Source organism: Eretmochelys imbricata, chromosome 1, assembly GCF_965152235.1.
Source record: "Eretmochelys imbricata isolate rEreImb1 chromosome 1, rEreImb1.hap1, whole genome shotgun sequence".
NCBI classification, from domain to species: Eukaryota; Metazoa; Chordata; order Testudines; family Cheloniidae; genus Eretmochelys; species Eretmochelys imbricata.
The window spans coordinates 317,677,286-317,694,931 of record NC_135572.1 but is presented as its reverse complement, the minus strand read 5'-3'; positions in this window follow the sequence as shown (position 1 = coordinate 317,694,931).

Here is a 17,646-nt window from a genome sequence, read left to right as displayed (position 1 = left end):
CCTGGTATTTTTCAGTCTAAAGGCATGTCTACACTGCACACTTCGTACAGCTGCAAATAGAATACACACGCTGCACGTCCACCTAGACTGGCTATAAATTATAGGCGCTGACTCTGTGGGTGCTCTGATGCTCTGGAGCAACCAAAGACAAAAAATAGTGGGTGGTCAGCACTCACCAGCCACAGCCATTTGGCAGCGCTGCCCCTGATCAGCCGTTTGGCAGCGCCGCCCCCCATGAGCTAACTGAGGGCACTGCCAAAGAAGCTGTTTGGCAGCTTGGGGAGAGGGTGGAGAGCGGCGGGCAGGCAGGCGCCTGGGGGTGGGGATGGAGTGGGGGCAGGAAAAGGTGGAGCAAGGGTGGGGGAGGGGGCGGGGCAAGAAGAGGCAGAGCAAGGGAGGGGCCTCGGGGAAAACTAGATGTCAGCACCTATGGTATAAACAACAGTGCAGATGGTGAGGCACTGCTTTGGTGAGTAAAGAAGCATCTGAAACCTGTGGGGATGTCCCTGCATCACTCTCTACAGGCCTAGCAATGCCTCCCCCCATCTAACCTGATATTTTTAGCAGTGTAGTGTCCCACTGCTGGAGTCTCTCCCCAGTACAGGCGTCTTCATCACAGGGAAAAGGTTCAGCAACAGGGAAAGGCTCTGGCAGTGAGGAAAGGCTCCAGCAGCTCTCCATGGCTGGAGCCTTACCCCACTGCCTCCCATTGGCCAAAGCCTTTCATGGACACATGTAGCTACACACTGCAGTGTGGATGCAGCTTGCTTTTCACTGTGGAGTATAACTGTACATACCCAACATGTTGCTGACACTCTAGACATTGCCTAAGTAACTGATTTGATGGTGTAATCAGGAATTTAGCTAAATGGCAGAATTGTGTCCATAAGTAATTGCAGGTGCTAAATTGGATGCAGAAAAGAAGGAACAGCACTGAAATTCTGTCCCTAATGTAGCTATCATTTTATGGTAGCAATTGTCATGCATCCATTGTGATTTGATTGTATTAGTCCTACAGTCCGAATTCATAATTGACTCCTCAGTAAGAAGAGAGTAGCTAGCTAGGAGGAATGCATACTGGACACTTAAAGCTCCTACAGGTTTTGTGCCTGGCTCAAGCACAATGCCTCTGGGAGCTCCTGATGGGAAAGTGCACCATTACACTTTTTCCTACTGTGGAGCTATGGCTTAAAGCCACAATTTAGCCCGCAAAGTCTATTTTTGATTAAACAGAGGTCCAGAACACACCTAGCCATAATGAAATATTTTTCTTCCTTTTTTTTCCATTTCCCAGGGACACGCATGAGTCATGCACTGGGCCAGACCTTCAGCTGATGGAAATCAGCATCATTGACTTCAGTGGAGCTATATTCATTTCCACCAGCTACGGATCTGGCTCAATGTATGCCAAGGTAGAAAATAGGTCACATGGGTCAAACTAAGACCTTTTTAAATGTCTATATACATAAAAGATACCTTAAAAATAAACAACTTCAGTACATGTCCAATTACTTGTTGTGTGTTTTATTTTTTAGGGACAGTCATTTCTTGCTGTGGCCAAAATATCTCAGACATGTGCCCTCTGTGGGAACAGCAGCTTTTCTCTAATTCTCTATCAAATAGAAATGTTGGGCTGGAAGGGATGTCAAGAAGTCGCCAAGTCCAGCCTATTCAGACAAAAATAATGTATATCTCTTACAGCATGATTGAATTTTTTTGTTTGTAAAAAATCAAAGTGGATTAATCCAATCTGGAAGAATTAAAGACCTTACTCTTCTTGCTCTTTTTCCTTATACTGCTGATCTATAGGGCTATGGGTATGTATTAAAAGCCCATCAAGGTAAGTACCTCTCTTATGCAAAGTTTGACGATGGGGAAATGATGGATTGAAAGAACAATTTTACTCTGAAACTTAACTCGCTACCAAAAAAGAAATAAATTTTTAAAAGTGACGTCATGGATTTCCATGATTATTGTGTCTCAATGTCTTCCAAATCAAATTTCTCAGTTTACAAGTAAATAGATGGTTTTTCTAACTGCTAGCCCTGGAAACTCAAGCTGGGATCTGAGAATCAAGCTGTGATCCTTTTCGCTTCTGCCTAATTGCTTAATACTAAAGTTTCTGCAGGCCAAATTCTGACTCAGTTACATCTGTGCAGCTTCAATGGTTTGCAAGAGTGTAGGGAGCAGAAGGGAGAAGATAGAGAAATGAAAGGAGAGATGTAGACGGGGGCAAAGTGACGTAGGGCTTTGTATATGAGGCTCAATTTGATGCAGTAAGGGGCAGCAGGCTACTGTAGGGAATCAGAGGACCATAATGTGTTTGTCATGTCTAGAGATGAAGATGATTTTAGAACCATAATTTTAGACAGACTGGAGTGTGTATAGAGAGCATCAGGGTGAGAGATAATCTTGCCTTGGGCAAGGGTATTAATAGAGGGTAAAGAGTATATTTTGGTAACACTAAAAAGGAAGAAACTACAGAAATTATAAAGAGGTTTGACTTGGGGGAAAGAGCAGAGCCAGTAATTAGGGAATATGGCCATAATTTGATATAGTACCTGAGGAATATTTGCCCTGAACTCAGATATTATATATTTCATTTGTCATTATATGTCAGCCCTTTCCATTATAGTAATAGGACTGTATGGACTGTCTCTAGTGGTTAATTTAACATTTGAAATAGTTATGTGTTTTTTTTAATCAAAGACTTTCTGTACCTCGTGGATAAAAGTAATTGGCTTGAGCACAGAAGGCAGCAGTTTCATTTTGGTTGCTATGACCCTGGGCGGCCTTCAGTGCTAACTGGCAGAGGGCACACCATACCATACCATCAGGCCTGACATACTCATTGCCCCCAACATACTGTTGTCATAATCTGTAGCTAAAAGGGGTCACGTAAAGTGTCAAAATTGGTTATGTGCAGGCCCTAAAAATCATTGTGTAACATATATACGGGGTGTGTATAAAGAATTATTCATGTGTGCTGGAAAGATGTTTGTAAAATGCATTTGGCAGGCTACACATAAAGCCCAGCCTGCCCTAGACAAAGGAATATGTATTTACTTGTCTGACCAGCTTGATCACAGAGGACAATGAAATGTACATTTATATATGACGTAAACAAAACAATCAAGGTAACAAGTGTGGGAGATGACTGCTTAACCATTATGATGAGGCATGGAATCTGCACCCCCAGGAAGCCTTTCTGGCTCTTGAAACAGAAACAATGAACTTTGGGAGAATGTAACGGAGGCACAGAGACATTTGAGTCATCCATCACTTAGGGGATTAAGGGGTGCAGCACCTTTTGATTTCATGAAAAGTGGATCTTCTTGACCTGGGAGGCAAAGGAAACTGACTATCAGTGAAAAACCTACTTATACAAAGATTGTAACTTGCTGAAATTAAGTTTTAGTCACTAGAGGACGTTTTGTTTTGTTTACTTGTAACTATACCTGTCTCATTCTAACTTATTATCATTTAAATCTTTGTTCTTTGTTCAAAACTTATTCTTGTTTTTTTTATAAAACTATCTCAGTGCTGTGTATTAAACTGGAAAGAGTCCTCAGCTAACCTAACAGACTGATGTACATATTGTCTCTCTGGAGGCAGTGAACTTTATAACTTCTGTGAGTGTTCAGTGACAGGGATTGGACACTGCAGAAAGACATCCTGGGAGAACTCAGGAGTTGGGGTTCACTGGTTGTTACCTGCAAGGCAAGGTTTGAACTGGCAGAGTCCTGTAGATTTTGCTAGCAAGACAGAAAGCTAGTGTGTCAGGGAGCTGACACAGAGCTTAGGAACAGCAAAACTCCCAGTTGCTGAGACTGAGGGGTAGCAATGACTCACAGCTCTGGGTACCCCAAGAGAAGCATCACAGTTGTATCAGGCGTTCATTTAAAATTTGGTTTTCAATGAGACCTACTGATGAAAAGCACTAGATAAGACCTAGCTATTATTGCTATTATCATCATCTCAAAGTGATATGAGTGAATACATGTGGTGTATTCTTTTTTTCATGTGGTGCCAATTATTATAAAGGGAATTAAACATATTTAATGCTGACAAATGCAAGGTAAAACACACTCGAAGGAATAAACTGATCCACTCACCTATACTGCTCGGTTCTAAATTAACTGTAACCATTCAGAAAATAGACTTCAGCATCACCGTGAACAGCTCATTGCAAACTTCTGCTCCGTGTGCAGCAGCAGTTAAAAAAGCAATCAAGATGTTAGGATAAATGAAGAATGGGATAAAAGTGAGACTGCAAGTAGAATCATGTCATTCTCTTAATTGATGGAATAATAGCTATGGTTCTGATCTCCCTATCTGCAAAAAAGATACAGCAGAAACAGAGGAGGTTTAGAGATGGACATTGAGAATGATTAGGAAAAGGGAGGTGGAAAAGATTAGCACTGTTTACAGAAGAGTCAAGTAAAAGAGAACATGGTACAAGTATTCAAAATACCGAATGGTACATTTCTTTTTAAAATGTATTATTTATTTATTTATTCTATACTTACAATAGAAATGCACCCATCCCAGTCTCTCAGCACTCTTCACAATGTCTTTACAATATACACTTCAATGGATTCTAATCTACTTCCTAGATTACAGTGCTGGCAACAGGGAATATGTAATGAAGATAATTTAAACCAGTCCTGTGGCAGAATCTCTACCCAAGTCTCTCCTCATTACTCACACTCTCACCTGCCTCCTGCCCGCTTATGAGCCATTGCCACATGGGTGTAGCTTGGTATAGATGTAATTGAAAATAATGTTTACTGGGAATCTATAAAAGGATTGGTTCATCAAATCAACATGTACTTGCAACCATTAGGTGAACTGATGGCATGGGCATAAGTGCCAGTAATATGCAGATGACATGCAGCTTTACCTATCCTTCAACACATAAAACCACACCACCACCACAAAGATAGCTTAGTGATGGGAGGAGATCAGCTCAGGATGAAGAACAGCTGGCTGAAGCTGAACCCAAGCAAAACAGATGTGATACTGGTGGACAGAGGAAAGCATTTTGAAGCATTTGCAGTCACAATTCAGTTTCCTTGGTTGAAGGTACACACCAACAATTGGTCAATTCAGGCTGTAGTTTAGGAATGCTCTTGTATTGCTTGCAGACACTAAGATCTTACATAGCAGCATCCACAAATAATGCTTCTACCATCTACAGTTAACAAGGGGACTCGTCATCCTGATGAACAACGACCTGGCAACAATTATTCAAGCCTTTGTAACCTCCCACCTGGACTACAGCAATACAATAAAGCTGGGCATGAAGCCATTAGCTCTTAGGAGATTCCAATTACTACAGTACATTGCAGTGCATCTTCTCAACAACACAGATTACCATGAGCACATCAAACCTGTTCTCTGCTCTCTACACTGGCTTCCCATATAACATTGAGTCAAGTTCATAGTCTTGGTCCTTATCTTCATGGCATGGGCATGGGCAAGTGGGGGCACAGAACTCCGGCCCCAGGGCTGCGGAGAGAGGGAGGGAGATCCAGCTCTACCAGTACCAGGGCCACAGCAGGGAGAGGCAGCTTCTCTGGCCGCCAGGGGAGAGCCTGCTCCACCGGCCCTGTGGCCGTTATAAGTGGGAGAGCCAGCTCCTCAGCCCCAGGCCAGGGCAGGAGATGATAGCTCCTCTGGCCCTGGGGCCGCGGTGGGAGGGAGAGCCAGCTCCACTGACACTGGGGCCATGATGGGGAGAGGCAGCTCCTCCAGCTGCAGGGGGAGAGGGAGGAAGAGGCAGCTCCTCTGGCCATGGGGGGCACAGAAAGTGCCTCTCCAAAAGCGGCCAGATTTTTATTTCTTTGCACACTGCTGCTTCAAGGCACTCTATAGCCTCAGCCCAGCATATCTAAAAGGTCACCTAAAGTTCCAGGATGAAGACCATGACTAACAACTCCACTTCTCAGGCACAATGGACCTTTTTACCATCAGGTAGGACAGAGCTTTCTCAGGGGCCAGTTCAAGACTATGTAATGAACTCCCACAGGAACTAAGGACCATTGCAAGCCCCACCAACTTCTGCTGTAGGTGCAAGGAGCGCTTCTTTAACTTGCCTTCTCCAACTTACATACATAGCAACATGTACATCAAACAAATGTGAACCTAAACCCAACACCCTATCAAAACAAATCACTATGGTGCAAATGTAATTCTTTCGCTGGGGAGTGGATGATAGAAAGAACAAACCACAAGTGACGGATGTTAGACATGCAGCATTGTTATGGTAATATTGGTCTCAGGATATTAGAAAGACAAGGTAGGTGAGATATATCTTTTAATCTCAAGTAACACCTGAGGAAGAGCTCTGTGTAGCTCAGAAGCTTGTCTCTCTCACCACCAGAAATTGGGGAGGGCTAAGAAAGCAGCAGAGGGAGTTTGCTGAGAGAGTTGAAGAAGGCTGAATTCCAGCTAGAAAGAGCTGGGAGTGGCTGCTGAATAAAAAGCAAAGTGGGACAGAAGAAGAGCTCCAGGACTGGCTGAAGATGCTAGAGCTGAGTATGAGCTTTTGTGTTGTGCTGATGGATTTTATTTTAGGACTTTGAGAATCACTATAAACTGTTTGTTATTAAACCAGCCTCAGGCACCAGTGCTATAAACCACAAGAAAGCTTGGGTGGAGTTTATTAAGGAGCCCTGAGAGAAGAGAAAACTCACAGGCCTCTAAAAAGCCACCTTTGGCCAGCAGGGGGTGTTTCAAGGTGAGCACACCTTTTACAGGGTTATAGAATGACATGTTTTAATGCTAATCCATCTACCAAGTGATGGGAATAAAGATATTTCCTTTACAGCCAGGTTATTAGAAAAATAAAGTGCTGTATGTATACACTACTAAGTTTTTCACAAGGAACTGAGGTGAAGGACTTCAGATTTATACTTGACCCTTATGTGGGCATAGGCACCAACTCCATGAGTGCTCTGGGGCTCAAGCACCCACCAAAAAAGTAGAGGATGCTCAACACCCACAGGGCTGCATTAATCTTTTGTGAGCCCTGGCATCTGGACTGTGGCCCTGCCCCATGGCCCTGCCCATGCTCCACCTCAAGGCCGCACTCCTGCTTGGCCTATTCTAACCCCTCCCCCCCCCCACACACACACACTCCCCCGAGGCCCCACCTGCCACTCTCACAGGGGGGAGGGGGTGGAGAGGCGCACCCACGGGCAAAAACAAAAGTCAGTCCCTGTGTGTGGGGGTATGGCTGAGCATGAATCTGGTACGCTAAAAGCCCCAGTGACTTCCAGTTCTTTAGACCAACTTTTGATCTGTTTCATCGTGCCTTTCTGTAGGAGCTAGTTGGCACCTTCTGCCCAAACACCCCCAAGCTTTACCTATACTAAGCCCAGAGAGAGGTTGGATGTGACCTTTTAATTTTCGTATGCATTCTTCATACTGCAAAAGAGAAATTATTCACAGGCCCTAGATCCTCTGTACCAGAATAGCATGCAGTTTTCTAGTATTTTGACTTTTGACATTTCTAAACTAAATTTCTTCAACCATATCAAAGCTACTAGTCCTTCTTGACTATCATGTCCTGAAAGGCTTACGTTTTTAAAAGAACATGGTTTTGTCTACATGTGCATGGAACAGCTTTTTCACATTAAACTTAAAAAAAACTTCAATGGAGTGTATATAGAGAGAATACACCACTCTACTGTGAAACATTTTAAATGCTTACCTAGATACCGTGGTATTAGGTTTGCTAGAAATATAGATGGATTGAATGCTCCAACATACCTCATTTTTCTGCAACTTCCTTAAAATCAATTTTGCTCTAAAATTAGTCATGGAAATTTCTTTCTTTAAGTAGTGCTTTTTTTTTTTCTTTAAGTATCCCTTTAAACATCAGTCATAATCAGTCTTCTCACAAAATTTCCAGATGACAGTTTTATCTGAAGCAATCTGCTATCTCAAGTACCTCTCTCTGAAAAGCCCAGTGAGGATCAAGTGCATTTATTACATTCTGATGCAACTTCCAGTGCAAGTTCTATTTACTTTTTATCTAATAGTGTATCAAATATTTTACCTTGTAACTATTGATGCAGTGATTGCAAAACTACTATTCAACAGGGAAAAAAACTAGCTGTTACAAAACAACCGTGGAGTATTTGACTGTATTAAGATCTGTCATAATGCTGACAAACTGGCACAATAAATTCTGCGTATGTCTTTACTAACCAGCAATTCAGCAAAGCCACTTTCTGCTGTTTTACTCGTTTGTCAGGCTAAAGTCCATAAAAAAACAGTTCCCAGTTTGGGTTTCCAGTGAAACTCGTGAATATATAAAATAGCAGCCTCCAGTCAGCCCCCCTGCACTATTTCTGGCACTTCATTAACATATGCTAAATGTCACTGAATTGCTCTGTGCTAGTCATACTTTAACTGTCACAGGCCAACCATGACATTGAAAGAAAATGCAGGGTGGGGGGGGGGAGAAATCCTCTTCTCATTAGTTTTCCTTACCAGCAAAAATCTAAGCCCTCTGTAAGACAGTGGTCCTATGGGATGCAGCTCTTTTGTATTTTGTTCTAATTGTTTGCTTTAGAGTAGCTTTGCTTTAGATACACAGGATCAGATTCTGCCTTCATATATATGCGTGTGAGATGGGGTATACCTGCTCTGCACCGGACAAGAAGGGGTTAACCCCATACTGTGGGCTGAGGAAGCCACACCCCCTTGCCTCTGCTAGGGAGGTGCCAGTTGGAACCACAACATAAAAGGGAGCAGCCCAGCTCAGTCTGCCTGGACTGCTGAGAAGAGAGGATGTGCTTTGCAGACTCCTATCCGGGAGCTGTTGGAGCCCTGGGTTGCAGAGGCCAGGCATGCCAAGACCCAGGCTGCAGTGATGAGCAGCCAAAATCTTAACAACCGGTTCCCTATAAAAAGTTCCGGTTTAAGGGATGTGCCCCAGTATGTATTTTTTTACCAGTAGGGTTACCATACGTCCATATTTTCCCGTAATTCCTCCTAGACGGTGATTTAAGAACCAAAAAGTATGACATATCTGGGAAAATAGGCTCCTATTACCCCCCACCCCCGTCCTGATTTTTCACACTTGCTGTCTGGTCACCCTAGGGTGTGCACATGTGTGGGTCCCAGCTGCTCCCTGCCCCCCTCATTGAAGCAGGTGTGCAGGGTTACTGTCCTGGGAACTGCAGGGCCCCAGTGGATGTGGGGCCAGCTGCAGACAGTGGCATGGGCCAGGGCTAGCTGGAGGCAGGGGGTGCGGGGCTGGCTGGAAGCAGGGCAGGGGCTGACTGGAGGTAGGGGCTGGCTGGAGGCAGGGCAGGGGGTTGCGGGGCTGGCTGGAGGCAGGGGTTGCGGGGCTGGCTGCTTCGGGCAGGGCTGCACTGGGGGTGTAGCAGGGGTTGGCTGGAGACGAGGGGTGTGGGGCTGGCTAGATTCGGGCAGGGCAGGGGGGTGCGGCAGGGGCTGACTGCGGGCAGGGCAGGGGGCTGGCTGTGGGCAGGGGCTGGCTGCGGGCACGGGGTGCGGGGCTGGCTGGAGGCAGGGACTGGCTGCAGGCAGAGGGTGCGGGGGTGGCTGGAGGCGGGGCTGGCTGCAGGCAGGGGGCACGGGGCTGGCTGCGGGCAGGGGGCGCGAGGCGGGCTGGCTGCGGGCAGGGGGCGCGGGGCTGGCTGGCTGCAGGCAGGGGCTGGCTGTGGGCAGGGGGTGCAGGGGTGGCTGGAGGCAGGGGCTGGCTGTGGGCAGGGGGCATGGGGCTGGCTGGCTGCGGGCAGGGGCTGGCTGTGGGCAGGGGGTGCGGGGGTGGCTGGAGGCAGGGGCTGGCTGCGGGCGGGGGTGCGGGGGTGGCTGGAGACAGGGGCTGGCTGCGGGCTGGGGGTGGCTGGAGGCAGGGGCTTGCTGCGGGCAGGGGGCGTGGGGCTGGCTGGCTGTGGGCAGGGGCTGGCTGCAGGCAGGGGGTGGCTGAACACAGGGCAGGGGGTGCGGCAGGGGCTGGCGGTGGGCAGGGGTGCGGGGGTGGCTGGAGGCAGGGGCTGGCTGCGGGCGGGGGTGCGGGGGTGGCTGGAGACAGGGACTGGCTGCGGGCAGGGTGGTGGGTGCTCACGGGGAAAGCGGCTCAGAGCAGCCCGAGCAGCAGGACGCAGCCCAGGTCCAGCAGAGCAGCCAGGGACCCACCAGGCAGCAGCGGGAGCCCCAGGGCCAGGGGTCGGGGGAGCAGCAGCAGCAACAGGGCTCGTGCCCAGGGCCAGGCGGCAGCCCACATGGCTCCTGCAGCGCAGCGCCCCCGGCGGCCGGAGGAGGAATTACATCACTTCCGGGCCGGAGCCCATGAAAGCCTCAGCGCCCCCTGCAGAGAAGCGGGTTAACAACCGGTTCTAAAACTGCTTCAAAATTTAACAACCAGTTCGTGCGAACCGGTGCGAACTGGCTCCAGCTCACCACTGCCTGGTGGCCATGCTGGCCCATGAGAAGGAGTCATCAGAAGCTTCACCTGTTGGCTACCCCAGAGAATCCAAGGACAGAGCAGGAAGACAGGGTTGGAAGTAGCCCAGGGGAACCAGACATTGATCTAGTTGTGGAACTGGCAACAGAGTCAGCATGTTTTTGGAGGAATCCCTGCTGACTCAGTAGCAGATACATTTGACACTTCTAGGGCCTTGGGCTGGGACCCGGTGGAGTAGAGAGAGCCTGTCTGCCATCCCACCCCATGCCTGGCCCCTATGCCATACTACCCCGATCAGAAGGGCAGTCCTATTAATTTCAGCCCCTTGGGGCAGACCGCCCCATCCCGAAGGGTGGCTCTATTGACTGTGTCCATTAGGCCATGCTGCCCTGCACAGAGGAGCAGCCCTATTGACTCTCGCCACTCAGCCATACCGTCATGCACAGAGGAGGGCAGTCCCATTGGCTCTAGCCACTCAGCTGTACTGTGATGCACAGAGGAGAGGGTCCCATTGGCTCTAGTCAATTGGCTGTACCACCCTGCATTGACTGGCCATTAGGCCATACTACCCTGAACCTAAAGACAGTCCCTCCTGACCATTAAGCTATGCTGCCCTGAGAGGAGGAGTGGTCCTTTGGACTTGGCCGCAGGGCCATATTGTCCCTATGGGGCAACAGGGTATACCTACCCTGTGACAACATATCATTGAATTCACTAGTGTTACTCTGGATTTAGATTCCTGTAACTTTGGGAAGAATTTGGGCCTCAGGCAATTGTTCAAATTTTGAGAGCAGAATTTGGTTCATATTATTCAAGTATCTCCACTTTATACATCACACTTTACATGTGTCCCGTTCAGCTGAGTCCCACTAATATGCCACTATATTAAATGCTGATGTATTAGTTTCGATGGAATATATGGACCCAAAGAGTGAAAGGTATTAGCATAATCCAGTTATTGTTTAACACTTAACAGTTTTAAACAAGGTTCAGGGTTTGAGATCTTAGCCTGCTTAGTACCATGGCAAACACACCATTAAAAATTCTTTTTACCTCGAAGATACAGAAGGGGAAATAGTAAAAGGATTGAAATATGAAGTGTTAAATGGGGTTTCACGGGCAGCACGGCTCCTACTGTAGCTATACTGACAGGGCAGAGGGGCCAGCAGAACTGCAGCCACACCCCCAGGATGATGACTGTCTCCGTATGGAAGGAAGTTCTCTTAAACCCCTTCATGATCTGGGACCCAGTTACCCAAGTGTATGCCTACACAGCCTGCAGGAGCAAGCCTCCAAGCCTGGGTCGATAGGCTAGCAGGACTCATGCTATCACTCTATACAAAGAGCTGTGTTGACAGAGCTTTGAAGTTTTAGCTCAGGCTGGGGCTTATGTTCTGAAACCCACCCAGAGCGCTCATGCAAGCCGCACTCTCCTGAGTCTGTCAGCCCAGGCTGGGACGCTCAAGCTACGTAGACGTCCCCTAAGACTCTTAAACTTCGCCTCTCTTTGGGTATGTTTACACTGTATTTTAAAATCCGCAGCAGTGAATCTCAGAGCCCAGACTCTGGCTCATTCTATAGTGCCATAAACATCTGTGTGGATGCTGCACCTCAGGTTGGAACTCAGGCTCTGAACGCTGGGAAGGGGGGGTGGGTTTCAGAACCTGAGCTCCAGCCCAAGCCATAACGTCCACAGTGCTGTTTTTTAGTATCGTAGCACAAGCCTGAGCGCATAGATCCAGGCTCTGAGACTTGCTACAGTGGGTTTTCAAATGCAGTGGAGACATACCGTTTTAGGTCTTGTTACAGGCTTTGAGCTTAGATGAGTCATTTGTGTCAGTAACCATCCTGCCAGGTGGAGTTGGCAGCAACCAAGGCCAGGTTTGGTGGCTAAGGGGTTTGCTTAACAACACTCAAGCCCCCACCTAGTAATCTGGGAAAAGTAAACACCACCTTTGGGTGTCTCTAAGAGACAATACTTCCCATTTCACAAGCACTGAGTCCATGTACAACAAAATAAAACCTTTATTAGAAGGGAAAAGGGAACCAGCATTAATTTGGAAAAACACCACAACTCAAAGCCATGGGCACGTAGACAAATACCCTTCCCACAATATGTTGGGCAGTGTCCTTTGCCTCAGTTTCTCACCCCACAGTGGGAAAGTCTAATAAACAAATGTCCCTTTAAGACATCACTCCCCTCTCCCTCTGTTGCACGCCCCTCACAATTGCTGTCCTTGGTTAGTGAAGACCCGGAGTTCACAGGTGCATTCATGGGGTTCACCTCCCAACCCTGTGCAGGATAGGGAATTGTGTGACTTTGCATTGGGAATAAGGAGGGAGGCTGTAGCTAGCTAAGTGGGGAGGTTATCACTCTGTGTGGATTTGTAGAGAGGGGCAGAAGAGGGTGCTGGAGGGGGTTGTGTGGGAAAGTTTACTGTCACCAAAGATGACCAGGAGTACCCAAGACTGACTGCAGGACTCCGCCTAGGATTCCTGAACTCTTGAGTCTCTATCCCTGGCCTCTATCCTTTTATATTGTGATACCACTGGGCCAATGTTGGATGTGACCCTGTTTAACCGATCCCCCTATCTTATCACCCTGTTGTTTTTCTCCATTCATTCCTCTGTAAATAAATATTTCACTTTCTTACATCCATTATACTAATCCAGGGTGTGTGCATGTATTTACACTGGGGGGGTTGGAACAGGCCCCCTGGGCTGGGAAGGGAGTTTCCCTGCTGCAGTCCTGTGTCTGCCTTTTCTTGACCGGAGCCGCCCGCAGCATGGATTCTAGCTTGGATATGAGGACACTATAGTTACATGAAGATGTATTTATAAATCAGTCCAGTAACTCAGACATTTTAGGATTCTGAAAGAGTTTGTCTCCATATTCATTTCTTAATGGGTCTACTTAGTTTTGAATTATCTAAATCTAACAGTTTGTTAAAATGAAAAACTGAAAGCCAAGGGGTATTTTGGCACTGCCAAAGACATAGCTTTTACCCCGGATTCACCCTTGCTACTGAAATGTACCATCTTAAGACATTATGTGAGTACTTTGCTTTGTTGATGTGTTACACCATCTAATATATCAAATAAATGAGGTATCAAGTGGCATTATACTAACACAGTACATCAACAGAGTACTGTCTCTATAATCATGTCTTGCATCACTACACTGAGAAGCAATCAGTGTTACTCAAATGATGGCACTATGAAAAGGAAGAAATTCCAGAAGCCGATTTAACAAAAATTTACAGGATTCAAACATAGTGACAGCAGCTCTTATATGATACCAGGTAGAAGTGCTGGCCTTAAATTAGCACACATGTCTTGTCCTGTAACTAGGACATCAGATTAACAACCCTGCACTTCTAGTCTCTCTCTCTCCCATTCTCTCTTTCTCATACACATTCTCTCTCTCTCTCTCTCTCTCTCTCGCTCTTCAATTTATGTCAGTTCTACTGATACAACTAATGTTTCCTTCTTTCCCACCTTGGTATTTTAAATTTCTTACTAAAACAATTTTATTTGGGAAGAGGGACATTGTATCAGCATTTATTATCAACTATGCTTTCTACATCGCTGTTTTCCCTTAACCCCTAAGTAACAGTAATAACAATAAAAGTAGAGTTCATGTTTGCACTTTGTATCTCACCAAAAAGAATGAATATTTGCAAGCTGAGGCCCAGACAGTGCCATATGTTGGAAAACCCTACCATGGGGCTAGACATCTTACCTTGTAGAGTTTCCTGTGTATCATCTCGTTAACTGTGGCGCTAACTCTCACTCATGCACAAACTAGTCAAGAGGGTTGGCCTTTAAAGACCGTTCTGGGATGTATTAACAGAAATGTTGTAAACAAAACATGAGAAGTAATTCTTCCATTGTACTCAGCACTGATAAGTCCTCAACTGAAATAGTGTCCAGTTCTGGGTGCCATGGGTCAGAAAAGATGTGAACATATTGGAGAAAGTCCAGAGGAAAGGAACAAAGATGGTTAAATGTCTAGAAAATATGACCTATGAAGAAAGATTAAAAAAAAATTGTGTTTGTTTAGTCTGGAGAAAAGTGACAGGGGACATGATATCAGTCTTCAAGTACATAAAAGGTTGTTATAAAGAGGAGGGTGATAAATTGCTCTCCCTAACCACTGAGGACAGGACAAGAAGTAATGGGCTTAAATTGCAGCAAGGGAGATTTAGGATAGACATTAGGAAAAACTTCCTGACTGTCAGCATAGTTAAGCACTGGAACAAATTGCCTTGGGAGGTTGTGAAATCTCCATTATTGGAGGATTTTAAGAACAGGTTAGACAAACACCTGTCATAGAGTGACCAGGCAGCAAATGTGAAAAATCGGGACAGCGTGTGGGAGGTAAAAGAAGCCTATATAAGGAAAAGACCCAAAAATCGGGGCTGTCCCTATAAAATCGGGACATCTGGTCACCCTAACCTGTCAGGGATTGTCTAGATAATACTTAGTCCTGTCTCTGTGCAGGGGACTGGACTAGATGACCTAAATTTCTGATTCTGTTATTACTGATATGATATGACAGGGGAGCTATAAATTCCTGATTAGTCAGAGGGAAAACTCACAGGGTTGCAGGGTGAGGGAAACAATTGGTAAGGATTTATCTTACATGGGAAATTGCAGCATCAGAGGGGGATGATGTTGCATAGTGAATGTGGTGTGTTTAGCTATGTAAACGTGGGATGTTATGACTCTCTCTCCTGTACACAGGACCACTTTATCTGATGGTGGCAGTACTCATGTGGCTGTTACATACTAAGCACTCACTCTTTCTCTCTCTTGCACAGAAGATTATATGCATCCTTTTCTTATTTTCCTTTATCTCACATAAGCTCCACACTGATATAACATGTTTTGCTCTTTGAGAACAGAAAACACATAGCCCCAGCTTCCCCTTCTCCAGCCCGCAAAACAAGCCAGCCCCAAAGCCATGGAGGATGCTTTTGTAGGATTTCAGGGGAGAAGGATGATGCTTTTTATGCATTTCCTTTCCTTGTGTCCCAGCTACTATTGACCCATGTATGTTCTGTTCTATGTAGGTTCTTATACTGCACTCATCACTGTACTATCTGAGTGCCTTCCAGTAGTGTGTTAAGCAACGTGTCTACACATCTGTCATGCGTTTGTTCTCTCATTCTCTCCTGGGGGAAGAAGCATGTGCAGAGAAGTGCCTTGTTTTGGTAGGTCTTGTTTGTTTTACATTTGTATAAATATGCCTGTTGCTGTGTGTTTGTGTTAGTGAAGACGAGGTCAAAGAAATGCGCCTTGCACTTGGAGCAGAAAGTGGTGAGGTTTGTGATGTTCCATAGTTCTTGGGGAAGTTCATTCCACAGTCTTGGATGGTCCCCCTGAAGAAGGTTCTAGCTCCTACACAGACAAGCTTTACTCTCATTGCTGAGAGAGTGGTTGGGCAGGAAAAGTGAAGTTGTCAACCAAACTCTTCATCCTGGAGCTTTAGATGGTCTTTTAAGTGTCCTCAACCCAGACCTTGGAACACTTTCATGCTAAGAATCAATACCTTGAACTTTATTTGAAATTCTCTGGGAAGCCAGTGTAAAGAGTCGAGGACAGGTGTGATGTGCTCATGGTAGTCTGTGTTGCTGGGGAGATGCATTGCAACATTCTGTACTGGTTGGAATTTTCCCAAACGTTGCAGGCTTCATGGACAAGTATATTGCATTGCTGTTAGAGGTAATGAAGGCATGAATAAATGAATCCAGGCCTTTGTCCATTTTTGTGTTCCTTCCCAGCCATAGGTGCTTCCCAGTGGGATGATTTGGCTCTGACTCGGTTTAAATACTTTCAGAAGTAAATGCATAAGTGAGCTGGATTTTATCGTGACCTGGAGCTTGAGCTGATCTGGGGGAGAGGAAAATGTGTATGGAAAACTGCACTGATAAGTTAGTACATAGCCCCAGGTTATGCTGTAAACATGTTTTTTACAAATGTTTTAGATAAAATATTGACGTTTTGGAAAATGCTGTCTATATTGACAGTTATTAGCATGGCATTCATGCAGATATTATTTAAGATGACACAATGTAAAAAAGCAATGAGAAAGTAGAATATATTTAATTGTGGTAAAAGGGTCGATTTTATGTTAATTAATATAAGGGGCACTATTATAATTGATTATAAAAAGGATAGCATGCTAATTTTAGATTGGGCATGGCCATCTATCATCCAGGTACCTTTAAAGAAAGGATTATATCCATTCTTCTCATTTAGGGACCGATCACCCCAAATGCATCATTTCATCTTAGAATGTGAGTACCAATGCAGTGTATTTGTTTCACTAACTGTTTCATATTTCATATTAAATATTTTTTTTAATTTCATCACTCACTGTGTCATTCACAGTCTTCCACTAAATTAAATTGTCTGTAACTGCCTTGGCGGCTCAAACCTTAAATAAATCAGTTTGGTTTTATTCCTTATTTTGACCATTTAATTGGGAACACATAAATCAAAGGTTACATGGCCCAGAGACAGCTGGGTGCTGTGCCAGTCATGGGGTTGTGAGGGGAGTTAATTACTGATAGATATTCCACTGAAAAATCTACGAGTATCAGAGGCATAATACTGTAATTCGCTGCCCTTTCAACTCCTCCTCTTCTAGTTGCCCTTTCCTCAAAAAATCCCCCAAAGCCACGCGTTAGCTGCACATTACATTTCTGCTGTCTTTGGGGGGCGGAAGGGCGGGGTGTTGTGATGATACCTCAGCCGTGTTTCTCTCCCACCTTTTGCACTCCTGAACAGATGTGGCCATTATCTGTGTCACATCCGTTCCTCTGTGCTTCACACCTTTAAGTAAAACCTCTAGGGTGCAATTTTTTCCACTTTGTCAAAGTGAATGACTAGACAATCCTTTAAGACCATCACAAGTCTTTAGCAGAAATAGATGCAGTAAAATTTAACTATGAAAGGGAGCTGCTGCTAGCTCATAGAATGTCAGCTGAAACTAACATTTCAGCTAGTTTTCAGATTTACAGCCATGAACCAAATCTTGAACAAAGATCCTATGACTAATATTCCAATACATGTAAATTAACATATTGGAATGATTTTGAAACCAACATTTGCAATCTGCCTGCCAAAAAAAATGTCACCAACCCTCAGATTATAACAAGAGCATTTAGCTACAAATGCAACATACATTTTAT